This window comes from Pleurodeles waltl, chromosome 1_2 (assembly GCF_031143425.1).
Source record: "Pleurodeles waltl isolate 20211129_DDA chromosome 1_2, aPleWal1.hap1.20221129, whole genome shotgun sequence".
Taxonomy (NCBI): Eukaryota; Metazoa; Chordata; class Amphibia; order Caudata; family Salamandridae; genus Pleurodeles; species Pleurodeles waltl.
Window position 1 is genome coordinate 176,217,771 of NC_090437.1, and position 20,257 is coordinate 176,238,027.

General features: G+C 42.8%; 1 protein-coding gene across 2 annotated transcripts in view; it reads left to right on the plus strand.

The window, feature by feature from the left end:
• RBPMS (RNA binding protein, mRNA processing factor) overlaps positions 1-19,629 on the plus strand; it is a 693,723-nt gene extending 674,094 nt beyond the window's left edge. For both annotated transcript variants that reach the window (XM_069237362.1, XM_069237369.1), the window contains exon 9: positions 18,899-19,629. The gene's annotated coding sequence lies outside the window, so the exon portion shown is untranslated. The remainder of the gene's footprint in view (positions 1-18,898) is intronic.
• Positions 19,630-20,257: the final 628 nt, after the last annotated feature.

A 20,257-nucleotide genomic window follows, 5' to 3' on the forward strand; every position in this document is an offset into this window, starting at 1 on the left:
ACCAGAACAGAACTTAAGAATTCCCTAAAAACAGAAAAGCTAGAAGTGTATCTGCCCTACAAAACTGCCCAACTTATCATGGAGTCTTCACTAAAATACATGCAAACCAGGCTCCCCACACAGGCTAAAATACTTAACAAGTTTTACCATGAATGGCACACACACACACACACACTAAGGCACACAAGTTTTTCTGGCCTAAGTAGGGAACCTCTGACACTAACATAGTCGAACACATGAGGACACACATCGGACCAAATATGTAGGGCAAAAGAAGGACATGAGAGAAGCACTCTTAGAGTCTGCAAGGAGGCCCAGACCAATTATCCTATCCCACAGTCCATAAGCAAGGCGTCCGCACCCTCCACCTCCATATGCAGGAATAGAGGTGTTCTCCCTGATGCCTGCTATCCCTGCATTAGGTTATACCAATCCGCTGATCAAGGAAGCCGGAGGGTCCCCCACCGAACAATGAACTGTTACATCCAGGCATAACAGATTAACAACCCAGCAGGCCCAGGCAGTCCCAGCACCACCCCAGTCCAGCGTTAGAGCTCCCAAAGTCCAGCCCCCCAATATCACATTCAGCCCGTCGAGCCCCAGTAGGATGGAGAACATGCACTCCCACTGGTTCGGGTAAGCACACTTGAGCAACAGGGAGGTTCATATCAGTTCTGGACAGGGATACAACTAGCAGAGGTGGGGAAAGGGGTTCCCAGTCCCTCTGGACCCAACGATGAGAGTGGGCACTGCTGGCCCCGAGTGCATAACAATTGTAGGATGACTCCAAGGGAGATAATAGCAAGAGACAAAGGAGAGCTTTGCACACCCAGTCTGCGACTTGCTAGCAGACAGGACTACAGAGGCAAACCAATTTAACAGGACCTGGCCTAGAGAAGGGTCATTTGAGCCAGAGGACATGGCTATGGCAGAGGATTGCGTCAGATACAGGAGAGGACATCCCAACTGGAATTTCCCCTACATGCAGCAATGCTTCGTAAGGTGGGAAAGAAGGCAAGTCAAGGAAATAAGGAAAGAGAGAGAGAACAAGAAGTGGTTGGGACAAAACCAGGACATTATCTTGAAACCCTTGAGCTGGGAGCAGGCGGTCCTGGTTAGAACAGCTGTTGCCGCAATGGCGCAGAAGGCAGAAGCACCAATAAGGTTGCCGCCGCAGAAGTTTGGAAAGGAAAAATAATGTAATAGCAGGCTTTTTGAAAGTAGTACAGGGGACTCCCAAAGCTGGGACCTGCTCAAATCTCACCTCCGCTCCCAGAACCAGATAAGCCATGGGGCCAACATGGGTCAGTTTTGCATCCGGTGGATGATACGTGCTCACCCGCTCTCATGTGTTCTGTGCTGTCAGTGACTTGATAGTCCAAGGAGTAACCCACCATAACAGTGCTGGTAAATAACACACCCTACAGCTTCCTAATTGACACAGGGGAAACAAAAACATGCTTAAAGGAAGGGATCATGCCCTTAACCAAAGACTTCATGGACACGCAGGGGTTCTCAGGCACACTCATGAGAGTTCAAAATTCCCTGTACTAAAACTCAAAAGAAGGATCAATGAGACAACATTAGGGATTCATGCCTTTACTTGCATTCAGGGAGCTCAGGGCTGCTGGATGTGTTTTGTCGATGAGGTATCCTTACTACAGTCCGTCATTCAGGGTGCCTGCGGAAGCCTAGGCCCCACTCTGCTGCTGATCCACCAGGGAAGGGTTGGCTGGCCACACCACTGGGGGAGGGCAGTCTGAGGAGAGGGTAATTGCGTCTGCCCGATCAGTGCTTAAAAGCGGGCACCAAAGTCCCTGCACCCACAAGTCAATTGGGACGGGTTCCAATAACCAAGTCAGAAGGTTCCCCATTCTCAGGCACCCAGCCAGGGACCAAAATTCTTGCATGGCGATTGGTCCCAACAACGCCCCCAGAAAGCAAGCAGCCTCCAGCCAAATGGAGGCCCCTTTTTAGTTCCAAAACAAAGCTGTCTCCCAGTGTCTGGAGCTCAGTATCCCATAGGCTTGGGATAGTGAAAACCCCATAAACTCTACAGCACAAGGATGAGATCCGACAGAGAAACAAGTTCATTTTTTTTCAAGTAATTTATTTATGTATTAACTTCTGTACACGCTGTCCCTAAATATTAAGTACCATATTTATGACCAAGTGGCACAGAACAGGAAGTCACCATGTTGCTCTGCGTCACAGGGAGGGGGCAGGAATGCACCTTATTTATACCAAAACAGTTGTACTGGAACTGAACCTGCACCACGAAGAAGGGTTGCCTTTGAACCAAGAAGAGAAGGAACTCTAGTATGTGTCTACCCTTGATTTACAAACTACAGCTGTGGCATGGTCCACCACATTCACAAACAACAGCTGCGGCATACTCCACCACATTCCCCAAGTTTGCTAAATATTTTCCTAATTCCTTATTATTCTTGTATCAGTCATACAAGACGAACACTTCAGCCTGGCCAACACATTTCATTCCCATCTGGAACCTTTTCAAAGCTTTTTCTCGAAAGTTTACAAATATACTATATGACTGAATATGTCGCCAGTAGTTCCGAGATCCATCATTTTATTCACACTGTTCTGTCTCATGTTTCTTATAGTTGTCTAAGTCTCACGTTCAATGTAAACGGTTTATATACCACACCGGTAACAGTGCATGGGGCAAAGGGCTGTACTGAATTTGTACCCTGAAGAAAGGTTAGCTTTGAGCTGAGGAGAGGAGGAACCTAAGTATGTATCTACTCTTGTCGCATTTATACAGTGCTGGCCATGATTTGAAGATACTAGTCATCGAGGGATCTAATAACTAAAAATACTGATATAACAAAGACGTCCTTATTCCATGCTTCAGTAGTTCTCACAGTCTGTATTCTTTCTTTTACATTCTGGTACTTGTAGAATGCTAACGTGTTTTCCTCGCCCTTTGCAGGGTTCAAAAAACGCACTTTCCTTCTTCCCTCAGGTCGATGGATCTTTTCGCTCAGTGAAGAGTGTGGTAATCATTTGCAGTCAACTCAAACCCAAACAACAAATTTAAACACCATGACCCATGTGGCCAGGGAAGAAAACTCCAATCAATGAAAGTTTCAAAGTTTTATTTTATAACCACAAACCCAAAGACACATAATTAGTGTGCAGAATCAAATTGTAAAGATAAAATGAACACCATAGGCTGACCAAATCTACAAAACAAGTTTAATCTTCTCAACATTAACACCATTAGACATTCAAGAACAATACTGCATATTAATAAAGCCTCACTTGTGAGACAGAAAAACCTTTCACTTCAGACAATGAATACATTAGTCAACTCAATTGCATATATTCAGAATTCGGGGATGGATTAGGACATATGTTCTCCCTACTACTACACATGTGGGCAAAAGTCAGAAAGAATTGACAAAAATAATTTAGAAAACATCTGTCTCGGGCTAAGTTAGACTAACTAAAACAAAAATGGCAGGAGTCATCATGCTATCTCTACTCAGGAAAGCAAGTCAGGGGAAAGTAACATTTGCATTAGACTATACCTTTCCTAGGTTCAACATTCAATTCAGTTTCATCAACCAAGCATCAAGATCATCAGCAAAGTCTGTTAGAAGCACCATCAGGGGGAAAGTGCAGAACATGGGGTGCACATGGAAATCGAGAACATCCAAGGGGACAAGTATACAGTGCAAGAATCAAGAGAGGATACGTTAACAGAACAAGATTTTAAATGGACTGCCACTGAAACATACAAGCCCTTCCCATACTTAAAATTACTCAAATAATTTTTATTGGTCCATTTGATGAGTACACATTATGCAAAAGGGGCAATAATTAGTCAAAATATTACACAAATCAAGTTTGCAACATCCTTCAATGTTCCCAGGGTTGGTGTGAAGTCATTTCTCCTTTCCACGTGACTCCAATAGCTTAACAATTTGTACATCACTTGTTGCAATCCATGTGCCTTCCAATGGCACAAGACAGTTTTTTCCTTTCTTATAGGACCAGTTCTTTTAAACATTAGTACTACTCTCCTTTCAGTCACCATGTTCCAATGTCGAAACATTAAAGGATACTACAGTGTAAAATGTACAATAGGACTCTTTAATAATCATGTGAAACAAACCAGTGGAAAAAATCATGTTAGAGAGAAAGAAATGACTCCACATTTCATGCTGCTGCAAATAGGAAGACTTCAGGCCTAGTTATGCTAACGCAAGTAATATAAGAGCGGATTTATGGAAAGCGGTGCTGCACTGAGTGCAGCGCCACATCTCCCTGCGCCCCTTCGCAACCCGTACCGCCACCATGTGTGCCCCGTATTTAAAATACTGCACACCATGATGCAGGGTAGGGGGCAATAGCGTAATCTTTCATACGCTATTGGTGTACTCTGCAGGAGTAGTGCCAAAATATTGGCGCTACTCCTGAAAGTACATAGGGCCCCATTATACAGAATGGAAGGCCCCTTTTAATGCGTGCTCTTAAGCAGGCTTTAAAAGTGCCATAAACATGGCATAAGAAAATCTAATAGATTTCCTTATGTCATTTTCCCAGGCTCCCCTCATGGGAAACGCCCTCTTTGCATACATTATGCCTGGCGCATGCATAATGAAGCGCAAAGAGTTACAGAGTGGTGCAATGCATGCATTGCGCCACTCAGTAAATAGGACGCAGGGATTTTGGCCTCATTGTGTCACATTAACTTCAAAATAAATTACATTAATGTGGCACAAGGTGGCGCTAGGGTCCTAGAAATATGCCCCATAATGCATTCATATCATCATTAATAAAACACACATACAAAGCAAACTTATGAATTCAGCATTAATAATATATCCTCAAAATATGCAAGAGCATTTCATTAATAATTGCAATCATTGTTATGGCACCACATTAATTATGACAGAGATGGGCATTTTTTTTCTGCACACATGTAACTTTAAACTAATTAATCATAAATCATTATAAATCATATGCATTTCTACTACTAATAGTTCATTCTAATTAGTAAAATATATTTCAACATTGTTTTAAATCATGTTAGCGCTTTGTCAGTCCTGGTTGGCACAATGTCTCATAAAATTTAAAGTGTACACTATGTGTCAGCGCAACTTTTTCTCTATGTTAGGCTTTTAAATATGAGTACAAATGACATCAAATGCTGACTTCTGGTCACTAAAAACATTATTAAAATGTATGCTCCAACAAGGGTTACAAGTTCAAGAAGGTAAGTTACAAAACCTTACCTTGTTGGAATGCCTAAATATCTGACATCAGAGCACTGATATTTCTTGAAGGAAAGGTAAGGTTTTCTAATATTCCGCAGTGATGGACCCATTTTTACCTCACTCTGAGCAGAGCTGCAATAAGATTTATTATTGCATATTTTTGACAAAGCAAGAAAACATACACTTACATAATAATGTGGAAGTATATATGCTGCTTATGTTGATGTCATTTGGGTGGAAATACCGCAGGTGAAATAGCGACCTCTCTACCCCAAAGGGCTTATCAAGACTATCTGGGTGTCTTAAAGGGGGGGCTGAAGGGAGGGAGAATGTCAGTGCAGGGTGAAGAAGGATTTTCGTTTGACTTGTGATTAGAAGGTGGAGAGTGATGACTGACAGGTGGGAGTGCCCCGGCATTCCAGGGCAGGAGGGCAAAGCGAAAGCGCAGCAAAGGACCTGAGCGAAGACAAAGACGGTGAGGTTTTGGTGATATGGAAATAAACAGAATCAACCAAAAGCGTTTGGCTCCGAGGGGACGCATTTGCAGGTTGTAGCGCACATAACGACATAACTATCCTGAAAAGGAAACCACGTGGCATGGAACGATCTGGCTTCTTTTAGTTCTTGCAAACACATCTCACAGATTATCCAGTGGCCATTAATGCATCTAAGTCTATTTCGGTCAGAGAATACCAAGGTTACTGGGAACCACTGCCAAACTATTTGCTTTTGTTATACATTTTGCAAAAACCTTCTGGAGCGCAGCATCCTCTCCCAGCCCCCCCCCCCCCCGTGCTTGCTACAGACTGTTCTGAGAAATGTTCCCAGATTGATTTATTGATGGAAAAAATATGAAGCAAACACGAACTGTGCTGCAAGATGTTGATTCTGAAAACACATGCAAATGCCACATCCAGATCTGCAAATTACGCACTGTTCTCAGAGCACCCAAATATATATTTTGCACAACCCTGGCCTGACAATGCAGAGTGACCCTAAAATGGCCGCCCTCCTGCCACGGAAGCCCCTGAAGTGCAGACAGGCAATCAATCCTTCAGGGGCCCCCTTTCAGCCCAAACCCTATGTGTATCTCAGAGACAAGTTTCACTGAGAGGACTCTGGCTGCATTTGCAGGAAATCCTAATCATGTTGCATTGTGCAACCGAGTTCTAATAACTATTTAGCATTTTCATTCTCTTTCACCCACCCTCCAAACTAAGCTGGATGAGCTTGTGAGAAGGGGCCAGATTTACTAGTCTTTCACGCAAGACAACCCAGCAAGTCAACTTGCTGTGCTGTGCTGCGCTGAGTGCACAGGGTTGTTTGTTTTTTGAAGGAAGGGATACCTTCCTGCCAGTGCTTAATTTGTAAAAATATAAGTGCCAGGGCACTTATTAAAGGCCACTACTTCTTGCCCATTGCCTCTGCCAGCACTGCCAATGACATCACCCGCACAACTACTAATCCTCACACTCCTACAAGTGTGACAATTCAGACTGTTCCCAAAGCTATCAGAATGGTGTTGGTGGCATGAATTAGTCATTTTAAATGTATATTGAATTAACATACAAGAGGTGTTACCCTCCTCATCTCTAAAGTATACAAACAGTGCCATCATGTGGCAGACTGCTGTAAGTCCTGTTGTTGACACTTGAGTGCTGGTGCCGAGCACCGGAAACTACTGCCTCAAATTAAGCTCTGCTTCCTGCAGAAAAAGAATCCTTAGAAGCATATTTCTCTTTCTATGTGTACTGAAGAATGCAAATTAGATAGAAAGAGGAAGTAATGAGGAGAAGTGAAGGTATTTCACCTCGTTATTCCAGCCTAGGTTAGATTCACCATTTTGTTGCAAACCCACATTTACTGCCTTTGGCAAATCTGGGGTTATATAAAAAATCATCTGTGGATGCATGGGAATGCCTAGCTCCACCCATGGAATGCCTCCCCTAGGCAACATAACCCAAGGCAGGGTTATGCGCTGCATTGCATTGCTTTTTTGTTTACTAAATCATGCAAGGCCACCAGCACCTGACTGCCCATAGCGGGCATCGGCCGTTTCTGTGGGAGGCTGGAAGGGTGGAGGCTGGGTTTGCAGCAGTAGGGGCCGGTTTTGTAGTGGTGCTTCAATTTCGGCCTCCAGTAACAAAAGCAGCAGTGCTTCACACTTGCACCCGCCCTTCAATCTCCCCCTAAGACCTGGTCCGTCAAAATTGCCAGGACTGCTTTGAGTTTCCAGTCCACCTGAAAGCCACACAAACCAGGATTTATGTGGCTTAGTAAATCCAGAAATATATATTGTGTTTAGTGTGTTAAAAGGTGACCCAGACGACAAATGGTAGTAAATGTGCGCCCTGGTGTCTACATTGTTGCCCACATTGAAGCATATTTGCAGAGGTTATAAATAATAGTTATTTTGAACTTTTACAGTTGTGATAAGCTTCTCCCACCAAACTGCGACAGTCGATAAGAAATTGGATTATTATTAGATAGCATTTGTTCCTGTATAGGGCATCAAATTACACTCCTAGACTCATTAAAGGGCACACCTAAATGCTGACTTAGGCACAACCAGGAGTTTGTGCCCATATAGGGATTCCAAATGTTCCAGTAATGCAGCAGCCCTCAGGATTTTTCCTACACAGTTTGTGGAAGGTGACACCTGGTTCTAGTTGTCCAGGCAAGCTGCACACATCCTCAGTTTGCGCACCTCATAATGGGGGAAAACATGCAGAATTACCAGCTTATCCACCATTTTAAGGTCTGATAAACTTAATGGCATGGTAATTGTGCACACAGAAAGCATTGCACTTCATACTGTTAGTATTTACATGCTGCATTTACTTCTTGAGATTCGTGGGGTCCATGAATGAGGGCGTTAGGGCTCTCTTGTGCAGGGACTGAGTACAGCATTTCAATATAGCTGACCAGTCATTCTCAACTTATACAGCCAGGCGAGGATGTGTGTAAACCTTGTCCTTCACTGTCAATAAATGAACTGTACAACCTTCAATTTTAGTACGTGAACCATGTAGGTGATCTACCCAGCACAAAATGGAGTAGTTCAGATTTTCCATTGTGACAAGGGTATCTTCCATATCCCTGGGGAGCTTGGCATTTTAATTAGTTACTCTTGAAACTAGCTTAGAAAACATCAAGGCCCATATTATGAAAAATGGCACACACCTTCACTAGCGCAGTTGTGCGTCATTTTTTTTAAACTCAAGCTAACGCCATTCCCTAAAGCCATTCCCTATCATGTGCCATATTTATAAAATGACGCATGATGTCACCAAAGAATGGCTAGCATCTCAAAGAAAGACACCAGCCGGTGACAGATGGCGTTAGGGGAAATGGTGCTAGTGGGTCAAAAATGACATTAGGCTGATTAATGGCAAAATATCTGCCGCTATTCAGCCTGGCGTCATTTTTTTATGCACAAGCAGCCAAAAAATTACTCCTGTATAAGTATAGACAGGAGTCATTATCACTACACGAATGCCCGCCACAGGGGACCAGTGTCCCCAGGGCAAGCACAAAATATCCAGTGCCAGACAGGGGGCCCCATGTAAGGGGCCCCCAGTGGCACACCACACACATACAAATAGCTGCAATTTACCTTGGATGGGTTCCCTCCTCCTGTAGTGTCCCTGTGGTGTGGGTGGTGGTGGTGGTGGTGCTGGGAGTTGTGGTGGGCATCTTTGTGCCCATTTCATGGTGTTTCCCCATGGAAATGGGCCTACCTGCACATTAACGCCTGGTGTTACCAGGCGTTAAATAATGGCGCTAAGCTGGCTTAGTGCCATTATTTAGCTCTGCCTCCCACTTGTACGTCGTTTCAGCATTGGGTGTTAAAAATGGCGCTGGGGGGCTAGCTTCATCTTTACGAAGGGAAAGTCTACCTTGCATCTCAATGACGCAAGGTGGGTTGGCACTCCCGAGAAATGAGAATCTGTCCCTTAGCTGCAGTCCAGAGCGAGTTGGCTCCATCCTTTCTCCACTTCTGTAATGAGCTGAATACTCATCTCTTGAAGTACTGATGCTGGAAGACTCCCGGAGAAGTAAGTGCTCACGCTGCTCCTTCCTCCCACCACAGTTCTGCCAGTTCCCTTGCTGTCCGACCATTCCTGTGAGCCTTAAACCAGCATCCTCACTTCAGTGTAAAACCATCCTCATGCACAGCTCTCCATTGCCTTGTGATCGACGTGTGCTATAGAAGTCAGATATATACATCCATTCAAATTACAATTAATTATATAAATCCGAAGTGGACATTTGTACCGTGTTTAGAATCATTTCAAGTATGCGTGAGATACCACTTTTTTGAAAGGGAGACAATATAGTCCCTGTTTTTTAAACAGGTGATCACAGTATTGCAAAATATTCAGAAACCATGAAGGTATCCGTGCTTTGTGCACCAGGAACCGTTTAAGTGTTATTCAAGAAGAACAATTCTATCATAGTGCAATGTGGCTGCATTTTATTAAGAATTGAGCATCACTTGACGTTAAATAGTTGCTTAAGAAAAGCATACATGAATTGTGCGTATGCCTAGTTATGTCATGATTTGCCATGAATGCAATTATGACTATAATGTTTATGAACTAGATATAATGTATTCAAAATTTATATTTGGTTTATTTATCAGCTTCTTCTCAATACAAAAACGCACAAAATGCAATAGTGGCTTATATTAAGCACCGTTTAGCTAGAATCCATACCCTGGATGCTGCTTTCAAACTTCATCGTCGGGGTATTTGGGGGAAGCAAAGACTCATGGCCATATTTACAAGGCCACATAAAGCCACCCTGCATTGCTTTGCATGGCCTTGTAAATATGGACTGAGCAGTGCTTAATTTGTGCTTGTTGTTTCCGGTGCTGAGCACCGGCGCTTATTTTTGAGGGGCTGGAGCTTATTCTCCTGGCTGAAGCATTTGCTGCGAGCAAAAGACACATATGGGAAAGACAGAGGAAGAGAAAAATGAAAAAGCTTCACAAAGGAAGAAAGTAGTAAACTGCAAGAGTGATCTGAAGGGGCAGCTAGTGGCTTTACATGGATTGAAGAGGTCCGAGATGGCTTCAGGATTACGCCGCCTCAGTATTCCGTGTTCGGATTACGCCGCCTCAGTATTCCGTGTTCGGATTACGCCGCCTCAGTATTCCATGTTCCCACATTTAATTACAGCCACCTTGTGTTTAAGAGGAGTGCTTTGGGCACCGGCACCGGCACCTTTTTATTTACAAATTAAGCACTGGGACTGAGTCAACCCAGCGCAATTCACTGCGTTGACTCACCCTGCAACAGAGAGGCGTGCCATGGGTGTTACGGTGCATGTTCCCACGTAACACTTATGGCACTTGACACAATCCCAGATTTACAAGATTCTGTAGCCTGGGAATGCGACAAAAGCCTATGCGTCCACAGGGGAGGTGTAATGGAGGTGCAACAAAGAGAAATACCTTTATTTCTCTTTGCTTTTCCTACAGAAAGAGGAAAACACCTCTCAAGATTGTTTTTGTGCAGGTAGGTGTCCCTTCCTGCACAAAAAAATCATCCCTGCAAAGCGGACACTCATGCACCATCGTGTAAGAATGCCCGCACAGGCTCATGGCAGCTCATTGTGCACCACCACAGGGGAGAAGGACAGGAATGCACCGAATCTTATAGATACGGCACATTCCTGCCCTTTTCTTTAGACGCAGGGCAGTGCCGCAAGAAGGCTTGAGGTGCTCCCCTGTGTCAAGTGATTGTATATGTGCCCCTCAGTTTGCAGGAGAGAGCATGCACTACTAACATAGTGAAAAATTAGCTGATGGGAAGGCTAAGGTGGGAAGAAGAACAAGATTTGGACGTAGTATTGCATCCTTTCGCCCTAAGAAGATATCTTACAATAATTAGATTAGATTGTCATCAATCATGTCGTGAGATAGAGTGAGTGAGTGAGAGAGTGAGAGAGTGTGTGTGCGTGTGAGTGTGTCTGTGTGTCAAACCCTCCCTCTTGTTTACTGCGTGTAATTTAAGTTCAAGTGATTCCACTCTGACATATGCAAACCCTGTTGAAAATTTTAGCAATCGATGCATACAACCACTGGGTATTGTACAGTGTCTTTTATCTATGTTCTTTATATATATTTAATCCCCATTGGAGCATTGTGATGCCTGCACTATGATCACTTATTTTGTTTACTGTTACACTTAACTTGAGTCAAATTTAAGTCAAACCATTACAGCATGCATACTATATCAGTCCTCTGTTTTATATTCTTTATAATTAATGTTGGTCCGATTAATAAGTCTGAGTAAATCTGGGTTCCTTCTAAGGAACATAAGAAGGTACCACTTTTGAATGAGTCCTGCGGGACAATCGTTATAATAATACATGTCATTTTAGATGTCACCATTGATGTAATTAATGATGTCATTTAACATGTCATGAGTGATGGCAGGAGAACAAGTTGAAGTTAGCTCAGTAAACTATAATTTGTGAATTTCAGTTTTTTTTTGTTTTTTGGATTATTTCAACAACTATAATGTCACTTTAGCCTTTGTAGATTTTCAGTGAATATATACTTGCATGTTAAATCACTTTATAAGAGCATTTATACCTGCTAATATTATTTGTGGGGGACTATGATTGTATTCAGTATGTTGCAATGACTTTTTCTTGTTCAGGTTATTAAACACTATGGAGGAAGGCTTAGAGTTAGGCGAGTTCTGGGAGATGTTTTCTGTGGGGCCTCCTGTGCAGCTCCATCTTGTGTGGTCCTGTGATTGGTTTGAAGGTAGAGCTCACTAAACAAGCAGAAAAGCACTTGTCCTGCTGATGCGCCTATGAGGTAGCTATTTCGTGTCTGTACAAAAATAAAATGCAAGAATCACCTCCAAGCCTTCCATAAACAAAGATAGCACTGTCCTAGACCCAGGCTGTAGAGGTGAGAGACCCAACAAGGGGTAGACCACCTGAGAACATGTCCATTGAACATGCCACCATTAGAGATTTTGAGAGGTGGTGTGAAGGGCAAATGACTGTAGAAAGCGAATCAATGATATCTGTATTATTTCCCTTTCTCCTCATGTTGCTGCAGCAAGGACAATGAAGAAGGTGAATGAGCTGTATGGAGAGATTGGGCTGTCATTGGGCTTTAGATGTAGCAACATGACACTGAAGAGTGATTATCTGTGATTTTAGACTCTGGGGTGGGGATACCAATCATTGAGCTCACCTTTCTTTGTCTGCTAAGGGACAGTTGACAGTGCAGTGTCTGGGAATCAGAGTACTTCACCATCGTCCCTAAAGAAGGTAAATTGAGAAACAAAAGTGAAAAAAGAGACTTTTTTTACCAAGATCCTTTCTTAGAAGGAAAGACACAGAGGTGCCCAAGGAGCATCCAAAGGTTGTCAGTGGCCAAGATTCAGCCCAGTAGGACTTTCTGAATTTTGCAGGCTTTGCATGACTTACAAAACACAACAAATAAAAGAAAGTCATATTGATAGATCAATCTTTAATCTTCAAGGAGCAGCACATACATAAATTACAGGATAAATTGTGAGGGGCGTCCAGTTCTACTGCTGGTTTGAAAACCTCAGTATAGAAACTAATAGATGAGAGGATTTTAAATTAAGATTTCAGAGGTGCAGCTTTGGTCTCATTGGTGTACCTTGATGCTCAAGTCAGACACATGGAGGACGGAATTATAGCACACAACATCCACCTTTTGGGAATCCTGAAATGGCCCACAAAGGACAGTTCCCTTGTTGTCACAATCCAGAGGGTCTAGGTGAGGTAAGTTCTAACAGTTGACTACTCTTTCCAGATCATTGTTCATCAACCATTTGTCAACCATAGGCATAGCAGTGCTACAGTGAGGGAGCCATTCCTGCGTGCAGCTTGGGGCCAACTGGAGGTGTCCCTCGACGGAGTGAACACTTTACTGTTCCTTAACTATAGTTACTCCTCACAGAGAAGCCGGCAATATTTACAGTTCATAAAGAAGGTGCTAATATCACAGGTTTGAGTGTTCATGCAAATAGAATCTTCAGCACCATTTCTGGACTTGAAGGGAAAAGGAGACTGCTGAGACTGAACAATCTTCATCCAGAGAGTAGGGACTATACAGTGGTCCCCTTCCTTGGACGTACGATTTGTTTAGCATGTAACTGTCTCCCTGTGTGTGGCAGTTGTTTAGTTTGAGGTGGTGGGTTTTTCAGTAGTTTGATTCTTGCATGTTGTGATCGTCAGATTGCCCCCCCTCTGTCTGCCTCTCTCATTCCACCACTTTCTGCCCTTCTGCACTCATCATGGTGTTTACAAACAGAATGAAGATATTGTGTTGAACCATTTTTTCTGAATTGGAGATGTTTAATCTGAGTTTCTGTTCAGGGTTTGTAGTGTGTCTTAGTTGATCCACTATGTAAAATCATCCAAGCCTAAACATTATGGTGGACTTTCAAGGATGCAAAGACAAAATATTACCTCATAACACCTTAGATCAGTCTACAGATAACATTCTGGGAAAATAGATGGGAGTCAGTTAATTTTGTAATACTGTATTTCAAGCCCATAATTAGGGTCTCCACTTTACAGAGATTTCACTGAAGAGCATTGTTGTCATCCCCACTAAAAGAAGAGTAGGAGGAGACCTTGATGTGATCAGTAGCACTCGTAAAATGACCTGGCAAGCAGACACAGCAAGCCAGAATAGCCCCATCTACCACAAAACAATATAAATAAAGATCAACATTGTGTTCTAGTGCTGAGATGAATCCAGTGCATGAAACCAAACACAGAATGGCTATGTCACTTGCAGGAACTGTGCACATTTTAGGTCTAACATCAGCAGTCCAAAAGATGACTCCCTACTTGATTTGAAAAGACAATCACATGAGAAAAAAAGTTAAAAATAACTGAAATATTGCAAATTTGCATTCCATTGCATGTATGGAGATTTGTGTCCTCAATAATTACCCACACCATGTACGTTTACAGTCATCTCCATGGCAGAGGGGATGCTCTTTGAGGAAGTAAGATGCAATTCAACATCTGTGATAGCTATTCAGACAAGATGGGCGGGTGATACAGACAATGCACTTGGATGTAATAAACCAAACAGAATCTCTGGGGCACCTTTTGTTGCTATGCCCATTATACATTGCATCCACACAAACCGGAGTGTCCTCGAAAACGGAGCAGGGAATACGAATGTGCACAAAGCACTGTTTTTTCTACTGTGCAGTCAACAGACAGAGAACACATCAGTGGTGTCTGGGTTCCTCATAGAGGCCCACAAAGAACAGGGGCACTTTAAGAGCATAACTTACGGATGGCCCCTTTATTAAGAGGATGACATAGACCATCAAATTTTAAATGTATTTTGGTATTCCTCTTACCACCACCTCAGGCCTCAATTAAGAATCTTTTGTTGCTGGAAAAACTCAGGGCCATATTTATACTTTTTGACACACAACTGCGCCAACGCAGTTGTGCGTCAAAAAATTTAATGCCGGCTAACGCCATTCCAAAGCGCCATGCGGGCGCCTTATTTATGGAATGCCGTTAGCCGGCGCAGCTGACTGGTGTGCGTCAAAAAAAATTACCCACACCAGGCTGCGCCGGCGTAGGGGAAAATGGAGCTTAGGCGTCAAAAAATGGGGCAAGTCAGGTCTGAGGCAAAATTTTGGCCTCAACCCGATTTGCGCCATTTTTTTTTACTCCCAACCCCCATTGAAATGACTCCTGTCTTAGCACAGACAGGAGTCATGCCCCCTTGCCCAATGGCCATGCCCAGGGGACTTATGTCCCCTGGGCATGGTCATTGGGCATAGTGGCATGTAGGGGGGCACAAATCAGGCCCCCCTATGCCACAAAAAAATAAAAATAAATTACTTACCTTAAGTTCCCTGGGATGGGTCCCTCCATCCTTGGGCGTCCTCCTGGGGTGGGCAAGGGTGGCAGGGGGTGTCCCTGGGGGCATGGGAGGGCACCTCTGGGCTCCTTCCGAGCCCACAGGTCCCTTAACGCCTGCCCTGACCAGGCGTTAAAAAATTACGCAAAAGCGGCTGGATGTCATTTTTTTTGACCCGCCCACTTCCGTGCGTCATTTTTGCACGGGAGTTTAAATAAGGCGCACATGCCTTGGAGTAATTTTTTAGACGGGAACGCCTACCTTGCATATCATTAACGCAAGGTAGGTGTCCACGCTAAAAAATGACGCAAACTCCAAGATCTTTGGCGCTAGACGGGTCTAACGCCAAAGTATAACTATGGAGTTAGCTTTGCGTCGGATTTGCGTAAACAAAAAACAACGCAATTCCGGCGCAAACAGAGTATAAATATGCCCCTCAGTGGCCAAAGCTACAGCAAAAGTTAGCAAGGGCGTGAGTGTACTCTTGATATGCCTGGAAAGACCATGACAAATAAAGCCCAAAGAATAGCATTTAAATCAAATTGCAGGTTCTGTTCCCATCATCCTGAATTTTTACATACTTTTTCATCATATTGCATTTCTTGCACTCTTGAGCAGAAATGCTCTTTTAATGTCGTAGCAAAATATACAGAATTATCTTTGTTCTTATACTGAATTTCCTTCTTCAATTGTTTATAAAACTAAATTATAATGTTTGATGGCAATCTTAGTAATTAGGATATTCTTGTTATGATCCTGACATGGGGCTGAAAATGTTCCAATAAAATTGAATTGAAGGCATATCTTCTTGCTGTATGCAGATGACATCTTGTTGTTTATGTGAGACTATATGTCTGGCCTGCTGGTGCTGTTCAGCGAGCTATACTAATATTGGCTGCTTGCCTGCACATGTTTTTGGAGGATTCCCAGTAGATCGATCCATGTTTCGATACCTGGGTGTATGTGTATATAGAGATCTTCAAGATGTGCATGGCCACCTCGTGGGGTGCTGACCTCAACTAAGGCTTCCACAGGCTTATTGGTGATAGGCAGCTGGACCTGGCCGAAATAGTGCTATTACCATGGTTCCTGTACTTCTTCACCAATATCCCTTTACAGCTGACAGATTACTTTTTCCCAGATTTGGCCATCTTGCTGACAGAACTGGTATGGGAAGCAAGCTGGAGACAAGTCACCTTGGATACCCTTACCTCCAGCTTGAGGGCGGTGGGCTAGGGTTTCTGGACTTTAAGACTTACTATTTGGCCACTCAACATCAAGGAATGCCTGGTTTGGTCAGCCCTGGCTCCTCCTTTGAGCTTACATACGTGAAGTGTGGACTCCATTGCAAAGGCTTTGGAGAATATATTGTGGGCCACCGTTGCATTACCCAGCCTGGGTCTATGCTACTAAGAGCGGCACACTGCAGCTGTCTCTGCTACCTATGCTGTTGATTCAATACGACCCCCTATGCCTCTCAGGTTTTATTATGGTCCTTCCCCTTCCTTCCTTACCACCAATGTGACCAGATGCCTCTGGGCCTGTGCGGGAATAACAACACTTGGAGCCCTATATGACTGGCTGCCTCACGCCCTTTGAGAAATTTCAAAAGGCACATGATCTTCCCCTAGGGCATTTCCTGACGCATGCAGCAGTGACAAAGGTGGTGACACGTGTGTGATGGGGAGGAGGGAGTGGAGGCGCTGATGAACCACAATAGGACCCATTCACCCGCATACTGTGGACATGGGTAATGACTGGAATTATATTACATTGGCATATTGGGTTATATGAAGAACTGGGCTTAAGACACTTGCCTTATTGAGTGGCAAACGGGACAGAGACCTAAGTATCTCTCTTACTGACGCTGAACGGGATTGGGCCCTCCAAGATGTGCACTGTGATTTGATAAATGCTCGCTTGAAACTGGTTCAGTTTACTTTTCTCCATAGAACATACCTAACACCCATACGCCTGCAGGCCATGTACCCTCAGACACCTATGCTGTGCCCCAGGTATGGCCAAGCGGGAGTCACATATGCTGTGGTCCTGCAGAGTAATGTAGCGCTGGTGGAAGACCCTCACCACCCAACTGGGGATATGAAGGGGGACAGTGGGCCTCGACAAACCCAAATTATGTCTTCTAGGCCTCATGACAAGGATAGAAGCTAATATGTCCACTGCACAGTTCATTCACCTGGCCCTGGTCCAAGCCAAGAGTCTAATCACTGTGCACTGAAAAGCTCGTAATGCCCCAGACCTGAAGTTTTGGCGAAAAGATCTCTATCGATATGATAAGAGTCCGATACAAACTCGCCTTGTCAGCTCCATGGGTAGACCTCTCTGATATTGAACTGGGAGCCGCTTCTGCTGGCCATTAACCCTAAGTCCAATGATAGGCCGACCTAAAGGGACAGTCTAGGTCTTATTGCTCAAGAGTGTTGGGAATCGTTCTCGTACTACATTGATAGGAGGGAGTTGTTCTTGTAGCACATTTCTCCTTTCTCTTCACCTCCACTGCTGTCTCTCTAACTTATACAGGAGGGATACGTCACTGGGATTATGTGCTGGGTGGAGTTGGGACAGAACTGGTAACTATTGACTAGTTGAAGTTGTTGATATTGTCTGTTCCCCTTCAGTTAAATGGCTTTGCACTTATAATGCTGCACCATGTACATGTAGTTAAGAGCTGTGCATCGGCAAAGATGTACACTTGTATTCACAATGTGAGATTACTGCACTATTTTTAGTTCTCTGTGAGGTTTGTTTTCTAAAAGTCAATAAAGAACAATTAAAAAAAATAAAAAAAAAATTGCAAGTCCTGTCATGAAGTATCATAAACATACCTTTGCATCAGCCAGGTGCAGAACGGCACATTCAAGCAGCTATTTATTGAAATGACCTATGTCATCAGGTGCTATAGTGCAATGCAAAAGCACAAGGGTAAGCCATGAGCAATCACCTTTAATGAAATACATTAGCAAAGAACTCTAAACGGCTTCAAAATTCCATACCATGTCATGATGGGTCCATGTAAATTCCACCAAGTTAAAAGCTTTCAACATGATGAAGAATATGGGCTACATTTTGACTAGGGCAATAGTAGGATGGAAGAAGATAACTGGCAAGAAACTCGGAGGCCAGTGTTTTGCTTGGGCGACTCACTGTAGGGCTCGTCAGCTGAAAATCTTAAACCTCCTTCCTCCAGACCGGCAGGACAGACATTAGTCCTGGTCCCCATTCATCAGTGCTTTTTGTCCAACACCAGCAACCACCAGCACAAATTAAATACTGCATAAGTAATGGTTAATATCCTAAAAGAAGTTAACAACGTGAGAAATTACTTCAGCAGTGCTTTGGCGAAGATTGAGCGGGGCACCAGAGCTTTTGAGGGTCTATTTTCGTGAGATGGTGGTTCAGAGTAAATGCATTTAAATATGTAAGAGAATTTTATAGCACATGATAACAGGGTCAGCGTGAGAGTTCTGATAAGGTGTATTCATTTGAATGAAGTTCAGACTGTTTCCTTTGCCTGTCTGAGGAGGTTACTGTGCAAAGGAGATAATTTCATTATATATCATAAAATTGTGCTTGTATACATTTATAGAGAGCATACACTTCGATAATGAGATGATATGTGTACTGAGCTTTTGTTGAGCGCTTTAGTGAACCTAGAAAACAAAACGGGTGACGGTTAGGCATAGACACTATTACTATTGAGTATTAATTGTTTTATTCTTTTCATTTTTAGGACTGAATGTGCCTTGTTCGCCGATTTGATTCCTCCAAGACTTTGATGAAGCCCCTATCACACATCTGCTTTTTTAGGACAGAAAACAGTTAAACATATTTTTCTCTTTTTACACTGTATAATTATAATTATAAGTAGAGTTGTTTTCTTTTTTAAATGGTCTGCCATATATTGCTGAACGTTTTGAAACAACGTTCAAGTTGAACTATATATAAAAAGTAAAAAAAGAGTGAGTATTTTTTATAAAGAACCTTGCAAGTGTGACAATCTTACGCTGTGTTGAGTCATTCTATTTTGACATTTGAATGATATATGTTTCTTTAGGTTGCATGTTGATGGCATGTTTTCAGATTTTTCAAAAGTAGTTTTGTTGCGAGTTCATTGATAATTTCTTGTTGGTAGTTAATTTTATATGTGTCAATACAGATCACGTGACATGTATAAGGATGCTTAGTTACTGTACAAAGACTTGCTGAATTATCTTTTTTGTGGTTTAGGTGCGAGCCCATTAGAAACAAGTGTATGAAAATGCTATTTATTGTTGTGTCACTGCTGTTTTTGAAATGAGGGCACAGCACAGTTTTCCTGGCCTCTTTGGCCGTCATGTACTATAGGCAATTATCAACGTGGCTGGCATCATGAACAATTTAGAAGAGTTCATTTCATTTCCTCGATTCCTTCTATTTGGCCGCTTTTAAATATATATATATATATATATATATATATATATATATATATATATATATATATATATATATATATATATATATATATATATATACACACACAGCCTCAGAAATCATTGCTAGTGATTCATTTTACAGCCACTTTCATTTAATCAGTATTGATTAATTTATGGAGTATTTCTTCTCATGATATTTAAACTTTCTTTGAGTAACAATTATACTAAAACAATGTTTTACACTAAGATTGAAATCATTATGGATGTGTTAGTAGAATCTAGTAGTTAAGCGATAAAGTTGAAAGCACCGTTCAAAGGTAAAATCGTGTTGCCCTCATTGGCAAACTGAGTGAGTTTGGATAAGATCAAATATTTAACGAACTCGGCCTCGAGACTTCGTAGAAGTGAAGACCCCCCCACCCCCTCATCCAAACATGAAGCATCAGGTTTTAAAGCTAGCTAGTTCTGTGCCATCTTGAAGAAAACGTTTCTTATCAATAACGTGCTCACTTCAGCAATCGATGCCCTTGAGATTTTTTGAAGAGTACAAAAATGCTGTAATTTTTCAAAAGAATCGAACAAGAAATATCATCTGTAAATTACTTCGAAAAAGGGAGACAAAGGGTGAGGGATGCACCTGAAGAGAAACAGCACACACACACACCAGGAAAAGTGCT